This window comes from Schistocerca serialis, chromosome 2 (genome assembly GCF_023864345.2).
Source record: "Schistocerca serialis cubense isolate TAMUIC-IGC-003099 chromosome 2, iqSchSeri2.2, whole genome shotgun sequence".
Taxonomy (NCBI): Eukaryota; Metazoa; Arthropoda; class Insecta; order Orthoptera; family Acrididae; genus Schistocerca; species Schistocerca serialis.
The window spans coordinates 13,545,029-13,561,022 of NC_064639.1; the positions used below are offsets into that span (position 1 = coordinate 13,545,029).

The 15,994-nt window shown below is 40.6% G+C and overlaps 1 protein-coding gene across 1 annotated transcript in view; it reads right to left on the reverse strand.

Annotated features, from left to right (window-relative positions):
* Nucleotides 1-3,425: 3,425 nt before the first annotated feature.
* The window catches only part of LOC126456737 (uncharacterized), a 198,608-nt gene continuing 186,039 nt past the window's right edge, over nucleotides 3,426-15,994 (reverse strand). Inside the window, exon 9 of the mRNA XM_050092483.1 lies at nucleotides 3,426-3,551. The gene's annotated coding sequence lies outside the window, so the exon portion shown is untranslated. The remainder of the gene's footprint in view (nucleotides 3,552-15,994) is intronic.

The following is a 15,994-nucleotide window of genomic DNA, read 5'->3' on the forward strand; positions in this document are numbered from 1 at the left end:
AGTTTGAAGGTCAGGATGACAAAACAGATTTTTAATACTCTTGGAAACAACCTTAAAGTTTCTGACGTGGTTCAGGGGAATGACAAAGGGATCTTTGACAGGCTGGATTAAATCTAGGCGGCGTCTCAGACTGACCAGAGTTACAACTTTAAAGGCTTCTACGATGAGCAAATACAATGGGCTGTTGGAGGAAGAATGCAAAGGCAGCTTCTAGTAATGTGCAATTGCTATTCTGCATGGTCTTTAATGGCCATTATCAAATTTTAAAAAATTAAGAATAACAATAACACAATACACAACAGGAAGGGTACAGCAGACTTTCCCTGATTGTTCCTTACATTACCTTTCCTAGATTTTTTTTTTTAAATTATAATGTTTCTAAGTCTTTCCTGGTTTCCATTGAAAGGTTTGGATTGTTTCAAAGATTAATTTACACATTTTTTAATATTTTAATGTATTCTAGGACAGGAACTCAAAGAGCACAAGTATAAAAAAACTGCATGTAGGACATTCATGTAAAGCTTCACATTTTTAACTGGAAGGTAATGCCAGTCTATTTTGTTACAAGAAAATGAATCAGGACTTAGTTCTCCAGAGCTGATACTATTATAAGGAGTTGTGATGGAAGAACATGAGCTCCAAACAATGGATGCCTTGGATCTGTTTGCTGCTGCTTCTTTTTAATCTCTGCTGCTAATCCCATGAGTGAAAGATCTCTACCAATGAAAAAGTAGATTTGAATGACATTAAGTTTCTTCTCTTGTCGATAGTTGTTTCTACTGAAGAGAAATGAGTCTGGTCATCTTTGTCCATTTGCAGTAATTCAAATGTGTCGTAGCACCTGACATGTATGCTTGAAAATAACAAACGATCAAAATTGTAATTAACAAAAGTATTGACAGCAGTAAGCTGTATTTATCACATTCAAAAAGTTTGTAAAAGCTGTGGAGCCTTGTTTTATCATGTCAATCCATTTGTGCCAATGGCTAACAGAGTACCATTCACCATCATGTCAAGTGGCAATAACAGTTTGCTTGCATCATAAATATTGAGTGTCAAAAGTTAATTCTAACAATATGAAATAGGACAGATTGCTACTCACCAGGCAATGGGCAGCAGACAAGCATATTGAAAAAAAAGAAACTGTCAGATACTATATACTCAAAAAAACACTTAGGTACTGAAGGAATTATCGAAATACCAAATAGGGCTGAAATCAGTAAATGTGACATACATGTGAAGACAGAAAAATAATTACAGTTTCAGAAAAAACTGGATGATTTATTCAAGAGAAAGAGCATCACAAATTGGATGAGATGGTCCACCTCTGGCCCTTATACAAGCTTGGCTCTGGCTGATAGAGTTGTTGGATGTCCAACAGAGGGACATCATGCCAAATTCTATTCAAATGTCACTGTAGATAGTCAAAATACCGAGGTGGTCTAACGGCCCTGCCCATAATGCTCCTTACATTCTCAATTGGGGAGAGATCCAGCAACTTTGCTGGCCAAGGTAGGGTTTGGCAAGCATGAGGACAAGCTGTGTGCGGACAGGTATTATCTTGCTGAAATGTAAGCAATGTATGCCTTGCCAAGAAGGGAAACAAAATCGGATTTACAGTATTGTCAACAGACAACTATGCTGTAGGGGTGACATCCATGTCACCCCTACAGCATAGTCGTCTGTTGACCAAAAGGGATCTGTTACGAAAAGAAATCGCACCCCAGATCATCAGTCCTGGTAGTTGGACCGTAAGGGATGTGACATTCAAGGTGGTATCCCACCGTCTGGGGCGTCTTCAGGCACATCTGTGCTGATCATTGAGGCTCAGTTCATAGTGGGATTCATCACTGAAGCCAATTATATTCCAGTCAATGCAATTCCAGACCAGGGACGTGCCTGGGGACACACCAGATAGCAGTGCGATACCAACCCGGCTGCTGGCTGCCATACAGCCCAACGAGGACTGATGGTCTACTGTGCCATTTCTTTTCATAACAGGACCTCTTTGGTTGTCATCTGTGTCACCATTACAACACAGACATCTGTTGACGATATTATAAACCCCATTTTGTTTCTCGTCATGACAAGCCATCATTTGCTTACATTTCAGCAAGATAATGCCTGCCCACACACAATTTGTCTTCATACTTGCCACACCTTATCTTCGCCAGCTAGGTCACGGGATTTCTCCCCAACTGAGTATGTCTGGGGCATTATGGGCAGGGCCACCCAACCAGCTCATGATTTAGACAATACAATGCGCCACTTGGATAGAATTTGGCTTGATGTCCCTCAGTAGGACATCCAACAAATCTATCAATGCCAAACTTGCTCAAGAGTCAGAGGTGGACCAACTTGCTCAATTTGTAAAGCTCTTTCTCTTGAATAAATCATTCAATTTTTCTGACATTGTAATTTTTTTTTTTTTTTTGTGTCTGTGCACGTACATCACATCTACATATTTCCATCCCACACAGATAATTCTTTCATGCTGCATAATGTTTATTTTTATCTTACGAGTGTAATCTAATGGACAGAGCCCACCTCAGCATAGGGAGTCTCTGCTGGTTGGGAGTGTGGAGGTGGACAGACAGAGAGAGGTGTACTAGGGGGACGTAATAGTGTGTGAGGTTGGAATGGGAGCAGGGGAGGGCATTGAGGTGTGGGGCCACAGGAACGAAGCCTAGAAACTCTAGCTGTGACATATTCTTCACTCCTGTAAACCCCGTTACCTAAACCTTTGCTAGTCTCTCTGTCTCACATATCTAGGCCTTTACCTGCTCCCACCCCGGCCTCACACCCCCACACCTGCTAGATGAGGACTGTCCCATACTTTCTAATATCTAAAAATCTTCCTTCAATGTGCCAGTCTGCCACACAGTGTCTCCTCTAGGTGGGGAGCAGAAAGCTATCCTATTCCATATTATTGTTATTCCATCCCAGATTTCCCAATGCTTAAAAATTAATTTTAGGCTTGCCGTAAAGTATTACGCAAACACTAATTGGTTATTTTTTCTGATATTCAAATTATATTTTGCTCTCATTTTGGTCCCTTTATCTAATCAACTTTGCATTGTGACATTTCTGATGAAAGTACGAGTTATTCAGAAAGTAGGTAAAAAGAAGTGAATTCTTCCTTTGAATCACTCTCACTTTGTCTCAGGCGCGAGCAAATGTGTGTACCTGAATATGCATTTAGCTGTATCAAATTATTTTCCCCAACACACAAAATGGGGGTCATTATTCAATTTATCTTGAAAGTATGTGTGAAACACACTTTCCACAAAAATGCTCAGATGCATAACTCTCAAAATATGTGTTTGAACAATAGGTCTGGAATTTTTAAAGACAAGGTGAAGAAACCATTGGATTGTATAATTTTTTTATTAATCACAAAGAAACAACATGATTCAAAGATATCAACAACAGCAATGGAAGTTCAAGTGAATTGTCTGCCTCCAATTCTGATCACAGAGAAACACTCCAATAGGAAAGAGGGCACAACATCCTGCTCCATTTTCAAAAGCTGCAATGTCAAATATTACAACCTGTAAAAAAAAATGGTCATGTGAAAAATATTGTTTACATATCGATTACAGTAACAGAGGCAAGGGGGAACAGAAGGGCAGGACATGGGGAACAATGAACAGATGAGATGTGAAACCACGGTAAGTTAATAGTGGTGATAATGCCAGTTAATTACATGTGTGGGAAAAGCAACCACTCTTGCAACTCAGAGCTACTCTTGTTTCTGCAACTGATCTTCCGTTCCTTCATTGTTCCTATTTTTCTCATATTAATAATTCCAGTTATAGAAGGTTTTCTAACTAAAAGCTTATTAGCACTTTGTAATGAAATCGATAAACAATACAGTCTCATTCTCTAATGGAAGAACACAGTACATCGCGTTCGTAAATAACTTGATCCAACAAAACAGTGGACATTCATTACATGACATTTAATTTTAAGTATCAATGCAAACACTTACATAAAACATTATTTACACTCAAAACCCATTATTCAAAACTGATGTTCATATGTGTAACTGTTTACAGTAGCAATTACTAATATAGTTACTATTGCTAGCTTTAATATGGATTGTTAAAAAGTTTAGAAATGTTAACTTAAAAATGAACTGTAAGCAAAATCTTTTCTGTTAAAAAGTTAATGTTGAAACCACTGGAGAAACATTATAATGTATTATTGTAGTCATCATGTACACTGAAAAAAAAAAAAAAAAAAAATTGCAACACCAAAAAGTAATTAACGTAGAGTAATGAAATTTCAGGAACATATATGTCTAAGTAACTTATTTAAGTGATTAACGTTGCAAGATCACAGGATAATATAAGTGCGAGATACACCATTGCAAATGTGATACACTAATACATTGAAATCCAGTGTAACTGCCCGAATGTAAGCATGTAAACGTGCATGCACTGTGCTGGATATGAGTTTGTGGGATGAAGTTCCATGCCTGTTTCACATTGTCATCAAAACAGGGATGGTTAATGCTGTTTTTGAGAGACACTGGAGTTGTTCGACGATGTCCCGTGTGCACTGAATTGGAGCCAGACCTGGTGATCAAACAGGTCAAGGCAACATGTTGACATACTGTAGAGTATACACCCATGCCTCCATCTTTGCTACCCTCCCTGTTTACCTCTACCCTGTTGCTTCATAACCTGGGTTGTGAGTAACTGAATCCACTTTCTCTTCTTCCCCTTCTTTCCCCTCTCTCCTCCCTGACGAAGGAACAAAGTTCCAAAAGCTAGGATACGTAAATTTTCTGTTATGTTTTGTGTATCTATTGGCTGTACTGGCCAGCCCCTCTATCTCTTTGTTAGTATTTGTTTCACGTCTTTATATGAGATTTTCCATCATCACAATAATGTTAGTTTATAATTTATGGACAGCCTAATCCATTATTTCCTGTCAAGGTTAGAAGCTTTATTAAATCATAATTTTTGTCTTGGTAAAATAAAGGTGATTAGATGTTTCCCTCATGCACATGTAAGAGACTGTCAGTTCACATCTACGTTTATAATCTGCAATCCACCAGGAGGTGCATGGTACAGGGTAAGTCCCATTGTACCAGTTATCAGGGTTTCTTGCTGTTTCATTCATGTATCGAGAATGGAAGAATGATTGTCTGAATTTGTCTGAATGCCTCTGTGTGAGCAGTAATCATTCTCATCTTATCTTCACGACCCCTGTGAGAGCAATATGTGGGGGGGTTGTGGTATATCCCTAGAGTAATCATTTAAAGACAGTTCTTGAAACTTTGCTAATACACTTTATTGGGATAGTTTACACCTGTCTTCAACAGTCTGCCATTTCAGTTCCTTCAGTATCTCTGTGACACTCTCCCATGGATTAAGCAAACCTGTGACCATGCTGCCTTTCTTTGTATACATTCAATGTCTCCTGCTAGTCTCATCTGGTACAAGTCCCACACACTTTAGCAATAGTCTAGGGTGGTGGGCGGAGGGGGGGGGGGGGGGTTACACGAATGACTTTTAAGCATCTCTTTAGTAGACTGATTGCATTTCCCCATTATTATACCAATAAACCAAGGTCTACAACCTGCTTTACCCACAACTGAACCTATGTGATCATGCCATTTCATATTCCTACAAAGTGTTACACACAGGTATTTGTACGAGTTGGCAGATTCCGACAGTGACTCACCAATATTATAGTCACAGGATACTAAGTTTATACATTTCTAAACATTCAGAGCAAGTTGCCAATCACTGCACCATGTTGAAATCTCATCAAGATCTGAATGAATATTTATGCAGCTTCTCTGAAATAGCACTTCATTACAGATAGCTGCATCATCTGCAAAAATCCTGATTTACAGCAAGGTCATTAATGGACAAGAACTGCAAGGGCCCCAACACACTTCCCTGGGGCACACCTGAAGTTACTTCTACATCTGATGATGACTCTCCATCCAAGGTACCATGCTGTGTCCTTCTTATCAAAAAGTCCTCAATCCAGTCACGAATTTCACTTGATACCCCATATGATCGTACTTTTCACAGTAAGTGTAGGTGTGGAACAGAATCAAATACTGTTAGGAAATCAAGAAACACTATCTACCTGTTGCCTTGATCCAACGCTTTCAGCAAGTTATGTGAGAAAAGTGAGAGTTGGATTTCATATCATCTATGTTTTTGAAAACCATGCTGGTTGATTCGAGAAGGTAGTTCCGTTCGAGATACCTCATTATGTTTGAGCTCAAAATATTTTCTAAGAATCTACAACAAATTGATGTCAAGGCTACTGGATGGTAGTTTTGTCACTCCTACAACCCTTCTTGTAGACAGGTGTGATCTGTAACTTTTTCCAAAAACTGGGTAAGGTTTTTTGGATAGATTACAGTGAGAAGAGAGGATAACTCAGCCACAAATTCAATATAGAATCTGACTGCGATTCCATCGGGGTCTGGAGCTTTGTTTAATGATTTCAACTGTTTCTCAACACAACTGACACTAATACCTATTTCGTTCATTTTTTCAGTGTACGAGGATTGAATTGGGGCAGTTCTCCTGGGTTTTTATTTGCAAAGGAACATTTGAAAATCGAGTTCAGAATTTCAGCTTTTACTTTGCTACCCTCAATATCAGTTCCTGTCTCACTTGCTAGGGACTGGACACTAACTTTTGTGCCACTAACAGCCCTTACATATGACCAGAATTTATTTGGATTTTGTGAAATGTCATTTGACAATATTCTGCTACAGTAGTCATTGAAGGCTTCATGCATTGCTCTCTTGACAGCCAAACATGTTTCATCCAGCCTCTCTCAATCTATAATCCTACACTTTGTTTTACACGTATTATGCAGTAATCTCTGTTCCTTTAGAAGTTTTCTTTACAGTGACTGTATACCATGGAGGTTGCATCCCATTATGAACTGTTCTACTAGGAACCTATCTACTCAGTGCGTGGTCAACTGTTCTTTTCAAGTAGAGGAAGAGCACCTCTCCATGCTCCTGACGTGCGCTGAAAGTTTCAAGTTCCTCACTGAGATAAGATATTACTGATTTCTACTTAGTTAACTGAATGCATAATAAGAGGGAAACATTCCAAGCAGGAAAATATATCTAAAAACAAAAATGATGTGACTTACCATACGAAAGCGCTGGCAGGTCGATAGACACACAAACAAACACAATCATACACACAAAATTCTAGTTTTCGCTACCAACGGTTGCTTCATCAGGAAAGAGGGAAATACGAAAGGATGTGGGTTTTAAGGGAGAGGGTAAGGAGTCATTCCAATCCCAGGAGCGGAAAGACTTACCTTAGGGGGAAGAAAGAACAGGTATACACTTGCACACACACCCATATCCAACCACACATACACAGACACAAGCAGACATTTGTAAAGGCAAAGAGATTCGACAGAGATGTCAGTCGAGGCAGAAGTACAGAGGCAAAGATGTTGTTGAAAGACAGGTGAGCTATGAGCAGCGGCAACTTGAAATTAGCAGAGGTTGAGGCCTGGCGGATAACGGGAAGAGAGGATATACTGAAGGGCAAGTTCCCATCTCCGGAGTTCTGCCAACGCAGAAAATCTTTTTGGTTTCGATGCCTTTCACGTTTTTGGGTTCTCCATAGATGACTCTGTCAATATTGTCTCTGACGCTATTCCTTATGCTCAACTGGATTCCTTGTCGACTACATTTTTGTCCCTTTTTTCTCCCAGTTTAGGCCGTGCGAACGACTTTGAAGCTCATATTACGCTCAAACCCACTGCTCGGCCTAAGTTTTTTCGGGCTCTGCCCATTCCTGTGGCCCTTCGAAATCGGGTTAAACGGGAGTTGGATCGTCTCACTGCGTCAGGGGTCTTACTTCCTGTCACTTCCAGTGAGTGGTTACAGGCCGCTGCCCCGAAGTCATCTCTGTCACCGTGGCCTTCACCTGAGAAGCCCTGGCAGCGCATTCATGCTGACTTTGCGGGACCTTTTTTAGGTACTTATTGGCTCCCTGTAATTGACGCCTACTCTAACTTTCCTTTCATTGTCCATTGCATGTCACCTACCACCGTGGCAACCACCAGTGCTCTCGCCTGCATTTTTTCTTTGGAAGGCCTCCCCTGTACTCTTGTTACTGATAATGGTCCGCAATTTGCCTCTTCCGACTTTGCAGATTTTTGTGCTCGTCACGGCGTTACTCATGTCACGGCCCCGCCGTTCCATCCACAATGCAACGGTGGGGCTGAACGGCTGGTCCGCACATTTAAGGCTCAGATGCAAAAACTTCTGACTTCTTCTGCTGCTGATGATGCGCTTCTCCTGTTCCTGGCGTCTTACCGTTTCACCCCCATGGGTGATCACAGCCCGGCTGAGCTCTTACATGGCGACAGCCCCGCACGCTACTTCATCTTCTGCGGCCTCCCTCCTCACGGCCGCGGGTGCCTTCCCTTGGCCGGTTCACCGCCGACGACCTCGTCTGGGTACGGGGATATGGCAGGTGGCCAAAAAGGAGCCCGGGCCGCATCTTACGACACTGTGGCAGACGCCTGTATGAAATCCAGATGGACATGGGTGTTGCAGTGCGTCATTTGGACCAGCTTCGGCCTCGGGTGCCAGCAACGCCTGTTCTGAATGCCGCCACACCACCTTTGGCTCTACCTGATGCTCGGGATCTTGGCATCTCTCAATACTCACAACGCAGCCCTCTCACCGTCATTGCGATGCCAGCACCAGAACGGACGCCACCAGGAGACGTGCCCATGCAGGAACCGGAGGATCATCCTCTGTCAGAGTACAGCTACTCGCCTCCTTCTCCAACGGACGCCGACACATCGCCCACGTCTCCTGTCATTTCAACCCGTTATCATCGGGGACACTTCCGTCCGTACGGGAAGCCTACTCCTCGAGACTTTACGGCGAGTCAAACAACGCCTATGGACGTTAGCCATCTCCAGGACACCTCCATCAAGACCAGTGCAACAATTTCAAAGGGGGGAAAAGTGTTGTGACTCGCCGATTATTCAAAGTGCTGCTGCGCAATTACACATGTCCTCTACGTGCGGTGCTGTCTGCCAGCCATGCAGCAGCTGCGCCACCTAAGCGGCCAGCTGAGCAGCGGCCGCTAGACTGAGACTCAGTGTTGAATCGAATGCCGACTTGTACACAGGTCAACTTACTCAGTGACTTATATGTGTTGTTGTGTTGTTCCTAAATATATGTGTTAAACTTGAAGTTCTAACACTTCTCTTTGGCAGTAATCTTTTATACAATTCTATTCTACTAGAATGATCCTGCAGTTAATGAGGTCCCAAATGTTTCATTGTATCCTCAATTGACTGCTCTCTTTCTTGATTTTAGTTTCAATATTACATTTCTCCCCCCCCCCCCCCCCCCCCTCCCCCTCTCCACCCTCACTCCATCATTTTCTATGCTGATCACTTCTGCTTTGCAGTCAATATTAGAGGTGAAACTGGTGACAGAAGACATGCAGAAAATGTAAGTCTATATGTCTGTCAGTTTAAATATTTTACAATAAAATATGAGCCTAAAGTATGCTTTGTGAGAAAAAGCTATCAGAAACATAATAGTATGTGAAATAACTACCTCTATGTTATTTATATGAAATCAAATAACAACACCAAAACATTTGATGATGAGCACTGTAAACAGAAATTGTAAATGGAAACCACTGAAATTGTAAGGTACCAAAAATGTTGTCTTACACTTGGGACTAAGAGAACTATGTCTACTCTAAGTGACGTTAAAAGGGCAATATCACAGCCCTTGACCATTTGGTACCTCAAAGATTTCCAGTTCTTTGCCCACATTCTCCGCCAACTGAGAACATAAAGGGTGGATTTCACTTCATGGTCTTCTTTCCTGCACTTAGCTTCCAAACATCAACTCTCACATATAATTTAAAATCAACAGTACAGGATGTCAACAGCATAGAAACAAAACCAAATACACACAATTATAATGTTGTTTTCAGACTTAGGCCTGTAAGTTCAATATTATATTCTCTTAGTTTTTTGTTCTTTTCGAGGGTTTTGAATGGATTTAAGAACACTAGAAACACATGATTCTATGCCTTTAGCAAACTCAAGTGGTCCACTTTTAACTAAATTTGAGTTTTCTTTTACACTGAATAAGATGCTGCACATTGTTCCCAATTTATTTCTTGGGTTGGTAGTAAAATATTTAACCAATGGTGGTCCAAAATTTCTATACAGTTATTTTATAGTTTCTGTTTTTAGGACTTTTCCAATTTAGGAACACAATAAGGATCTGTTGAACCACATGCTGAAAACTATAAATTTCTACATCAATTCTTTAAGTCTGAAGACAACATAACCATACCATTAAACAGAGACTCACATTACACAGGACTGAAAGAATATGCACATAAAAACGCACATCACTAAAAATTAAAATAAAATTATATTTATACGCAGGTACTACTCAGGACAGTAAAATGTTATTATAAATGAATCAACCAAAAAGAAGACATCAGGGGTAACATGAGAAACTAAAAAGGTTTTCAGCTAGTGAAGGAGGCAAGTTGAAAGTATATTTTACAACAACAAGCATTTTTGGTTACATTCAAAACATTTGTGGTACATTCAAAACATAAATAAATCATGAAGCTAGTTGTTTATCTCACCATTTTTTCAAGTTGCGTGAAAATTGCACAAAAGTAGGGAACACCATTTGTGCCATAACAAAGAGCAGAACAGCATTAGATGAAATATAAAATAATCCATTCACTGTTCAATAAAACATATTAGATATTTATGGCAACTGAGTTTAAATTCACACTAACCACAAAAGCAAATCAGAGTAGTTAGAAACAGGATAAGTTTAAGGAAGAAAAGTTGAAGTACAAGATGGAGGAAAGGAAATATGAACAAGCTTTAATATCTGGTACAGTGAGATGTACCCTCTGTCATACTCTTCATAGTGGTTTGCAGAGTGTGGATGAACACTGTTCTGTGTTTTATTTTAATGACAATTATTGTCAGTTTCTTCTTGTTTTGTTTATAAGAAAGGAATGAGGACATCATTAGATCTTTTGAAGAGTACACAACATAAATCACAAAATGTTATTTCTGTATTAGCAAAAAATTGGACTACATTGTATGATAGAGATGAAAAAGAAACCGTGATTAAATTCTTTCTGTGTTAGATTCCTGAACCTGCCGATCTTTGAAAGAGAGAGAGAGAGAGAGAGAGAGAGAGAGAGAGAGATAATTGGGGGGGGGGGGGGGGGGGATGGGATTTAATTGTATCCCCCCATGCAGCCGTAGCATTTTGGCATGTCGTACATTGGTCAGATCATCAGTAGCTTGGAGGACTCGTATGTAGGGCATAAGCAACACACACACACACTTAATAATAGTCAAGAAAATTTGCAACCGCAAAATATTGCCTCAGTACAGGTTATAGAATCTAATATACAACACAGATATTTCAATATGCATATCCAGTTACTGGAATAGTGTTATTAAGAAAGCTGTTGAGAGACAGAAGTTTTTGCTTAAAATGTTATAATTTACACCAGATGATGTACAAAATAAACTCCAAATTACTGTAACAACATAGTGCACAAGGCACACATTCATTTTCTAATTACAACAATCATACCCCAAACTATAACAATTAAAATATTGAAGACCAGCATTAAATTTTCCAACTACAACCAATTCCTCCATTTTACAACAGCATAAATGAATGCAGCTCTTTTTCCCCAAATTTCCTGCTTCAGAGTATTACTGTCATAATGAAGTCTTTTAAGAATTAGAGGCACAAACAGATTAATAAATACAAACAAAATCAGGAATATTCAATTTGCTCAAGGCTACCAAATGAAAGAAGAAAGGGGGCTAGGGAGGAGAAAACAAGATCACATAAGAAAGAAATAAACTGCTGATTGTTTGCATCATTCCTAGATTCAAAACCCTAAGCAAAAGAAACGGTGATGGTAGCATTGATTTAAAATCATGTCAGAAAAGACGGCAGCTAATTCTAGGTGATCCTCCATAAAGCCATGGTCTCACGTTGTCAAACCCCTGCAGCATTGTTTGAGGGACAATGATTTGACATTGATTGTTAAGTCAAAAAGGCAATGCATCTTTGACTGAAGAAACAATCAAAAATATATTCTTTTAATGGAATATTTACATTGCAGTGTACTGATCTGAGAAACATACTGAAAAGAAACATGACTATGTTGAGAAATTTTCATTTTGTATTTTCTTATATTTGTAACCGCAGTACATGAAAAAAGTGACACTCGACATTTGAGTTAACTGAAAGATGAAAGATTAGGGTTTCATGCCCTGCCGATCCTTGTCCCCAAACAGGGACAGCCCGCAAACAGAATTCTACCAACCAGCTTGGACTGAAAACATAACACACAAGAATCGTGCCCGTGAGTGTAGATAACACTCGGAATATCACATAACACGGATACCCGAGGATGGTGTCTGTCAGAGCAGATTGCAGATGAAGCATGAAGGCTGAGGGAACAAATTACAGACCTGCTCCATCTGATGATCAGTCTCAAGTAGCACTTTGTAAAAGCAACAACTAATGTCACCGAAATATGCGAGTAAGACAATGATGTCCGACTGTGCAAAGGACAACTCGGGAATTTCAGCAAACTTCTGGAAAAACCTGAAGAATTAAATTGACAGAAACCTGTTCTGGATTGGTAACTTAAAAAATAAAACATTTTCAATCTCTGGACAAGTCACACACAAGAAAGATAATAGGCCTTTAAAAAAGAGGATACCATACAGTGTAAAGCTGAAACATGTAAATTAGTCTGGCCAATATGCTCTACACCTGAGCAAAAGTGTCAATGAAGTGGTGCACCTTTTAGGAACTGTTAAAAAAGTGTCATTTTACATCAATGAACACAGCAATGACAACCTGATCCTAAGAGAAAAGAGCTGATACACACTATTCATTTAAGAATGAACACTTCACCTCAACTTTTCACAGCACAGGACCATCAAAAATTGAAACAATAGAGCAACACAGAGGACGCTACCACACAGCTGGGGGAGGGCACAGAGAGAGAGAGAGAGTTTAATGACCTACTTACTCACTTTTTACTGGCAACAAGATAAGAGTGCAGGTGGTGTCATATCAAAATTGTAGAGAACATGCACGAGAAAAAGTTTTAACAACAGCAAATTAACGTACTTGCTAGTGCTTATTTTTTGTTTTAAATATCTCTCTCAAATTGATTAGGTATTGGAAAAAGAAAGATAAATATTTTGAATTAAGACTTAAAACAGGATGGTACCGGGTACCATACTGGCCTGAATATAAGATACACCATTTCTACAAAAAATCTCCAAAAAAATTAGAGTATACAGCACACCCCATAAAAACTGGGACTTTTATGAATCATAGAAACCTCAACTGTAGTGCTTCTTCTTAAGTTTGAAATGAAACAAAAATATCACTACAGTTTGTAAATCAATTGTTGTGTATGAGGTAGCAATGCAAACATTCTCTTTGTTGATATCCCATTTAGGTAGTGACTACAGAGGGATCCAGAAAAGTGTAGACATTTTCTGATAGTTATTACCTTTGGAACAATGTGTTATATGGCTGCAATTTTGAGTGGTAGCATAAACCACTGTTTTCCCAACAGATCTTGTAGTGTGGGTTTCCAGCAGATGACAATGCAGCACTGAATGAAGTACAACTATTGTTTGACCAATGCAAGGCTTTACTGAAACAACAATTTATTGTATTTGGTATCAATTTTAAGCCGACAATACTGTTTAAAATGTGCACAAGGAAAGGTCCTCCGAACAAGAACATCAACCTCCAGGTTCCAGCACTGCTGTATTGCAACATTTTTCTAGATCATCTCAAGAATCTATGAAGCAGGGTGTATGGGGAAGTGGGATAAGCTGATCAAGTGCATGATAAATTCTGAAGACTGCAAAGTGGAAAGTGTACATTCCAAGATTGTTTCACACTATGAATGAGGACAACTGGAATTGAAGGATGGAGCACTACGAGTGATCTGAAGGCATGCTTCACGAAGATGAATGGTTTGCAGGGAAGGTTATCTGGCCTAATGAGGCACAATTCAACCTGAATGGTAATGTAAACTGCCATAGCTGCATGTATTGGGCTGCTGAAAATCCTCATGTTCACATGGACAAACATGTTACTTCACTTGGTGTTCATGTGTGGTGTTGTCCGTCATAATATTGTTTCTCTGACCCATTCTTCTTTGAAGGTACATAAATGGTGAGGTGTATCACATGCTGCAAACATTGATTTTATTAGCCATCCAAGTGGTGTTTGGAAACAAAAGATTTTTACCTACAAGACTGTACTCCACCTCACCACCACAGAGATATCAGATTCTACTTAGATGAAAATCTACCTGGACGACGGATAAGTCGAAGAGGAGCTGTCAAGTGCCCACCAAGGTCACAGGACCTTACAATTCTCGACTTCTACCAATGGGGGAACTCGACAAACAAAGTTTACCAACAGAACCCAGCTACACTGAATGAGATATGAGAGACCATCAAGACATCCTGTGCAGCTACCACACTGGCAACACTGACAGCTGTACTTCAGTCAACAATTCAGCAACATTGATGTTACTTGGCTGCTAACAGGTGTCACTTTGAACACACAAAATGATCTTCCTCCCATGCAAGAATTTTGACACTATGCCATTTTGTTCCATCAATATTGACTATCAAAGAGAGTCTACAGTTTTCTGGACCCCTCTGTATTACCACTGTCACAGTTTCACTATTTTAGACAATGGGACAGGCATAGTTTTTCCCTAACTAAAGAATATAATTTATTCTTCACCAATGAAGCACAACATTGAGTGAAAATTTTGGAATTCGGTACAGTTACGTTGCAAATTTCAAACTCACAGTTATTCATCTAACAGATGTGCTTTTTAAAGGTACGGTTCAAGAAATGCTGCACATGCAATGCCCGGGATTGTAGCGACGGCACTGTACTTTGGGAGGAGAGTGACAAAAATACTGACAGTGACAAAACAATGAATGTTAGTGAAGTTAAGAGTGTCTTACATGAAAACTGCAACTGAAAGCTTTGTTTTTGTGTGTAATTTATCTACAGTGTACTACAAAAAGCTTTTGTAAATGGGCAACTTGACAAATTATTTTTAATTAAGTTTCTCTCTTTTTCGAAATTAAAGGTGCAACTTATATTCAGGCCAATTCGATGTGTATACACTCCTGGAAATGGAAAAAGGAACACATTGACACCAGTGTGTCAGACCCACCATACTTGCTTCGGACACTGCGAGATGGCTGTACAAGCAATGATCACACGCACGGCACAGCGGACACACCAGGAACCGCGGTGTTGGCCGTCGAATGGCGCTAGCTGCGCAGCATTTGTGCACCGCCGCCGTCAGTGTCAGCCAGTTTGCCATGGCATACGGAGCTCCATCGCAGTCTTTAACACTGGTAGCATGCCGCGACAGCGTTGACGTGAACCGTATGTGCAGTTGACGGACTTTGAGCGAGGGCGTATAGTGGGCATGCAGGAGGTCGGGTGGACGTACCGCCGAATTGCTCAACACGTGGGGCGTGAGGTCTCCACAGTACATCGATGTTGTCGCCAGTGGTCGGCGGAAGGTGCACGTGCCCGTCGACCTGGGACCGGACCGCAGCGATGCACGGATGCACGCCAAGACCGTAGGATCCTACGCAGTGCCGTAGGGGACCGCACCGCCACTTCCCAGCAAATTAGGGACACTGTTGCTCCTGGGGTATCGGCGAGGACCATTCGCAACCGTCTCCATGAAGCTGGGCTACGGTCCCGCACACCGTTAGGCCGTCTTCCGCTCATGCCCCAACATCGTGCAGCCTGCCTCCAGTGGTGTCGCGACAGGCGTGAATGGAGGGACGAATGGAGACGTGTCGTCTTCAGCGATGAGAGTCGCTTCTGCCTTGGTGCCAATGATGGTCGTATACG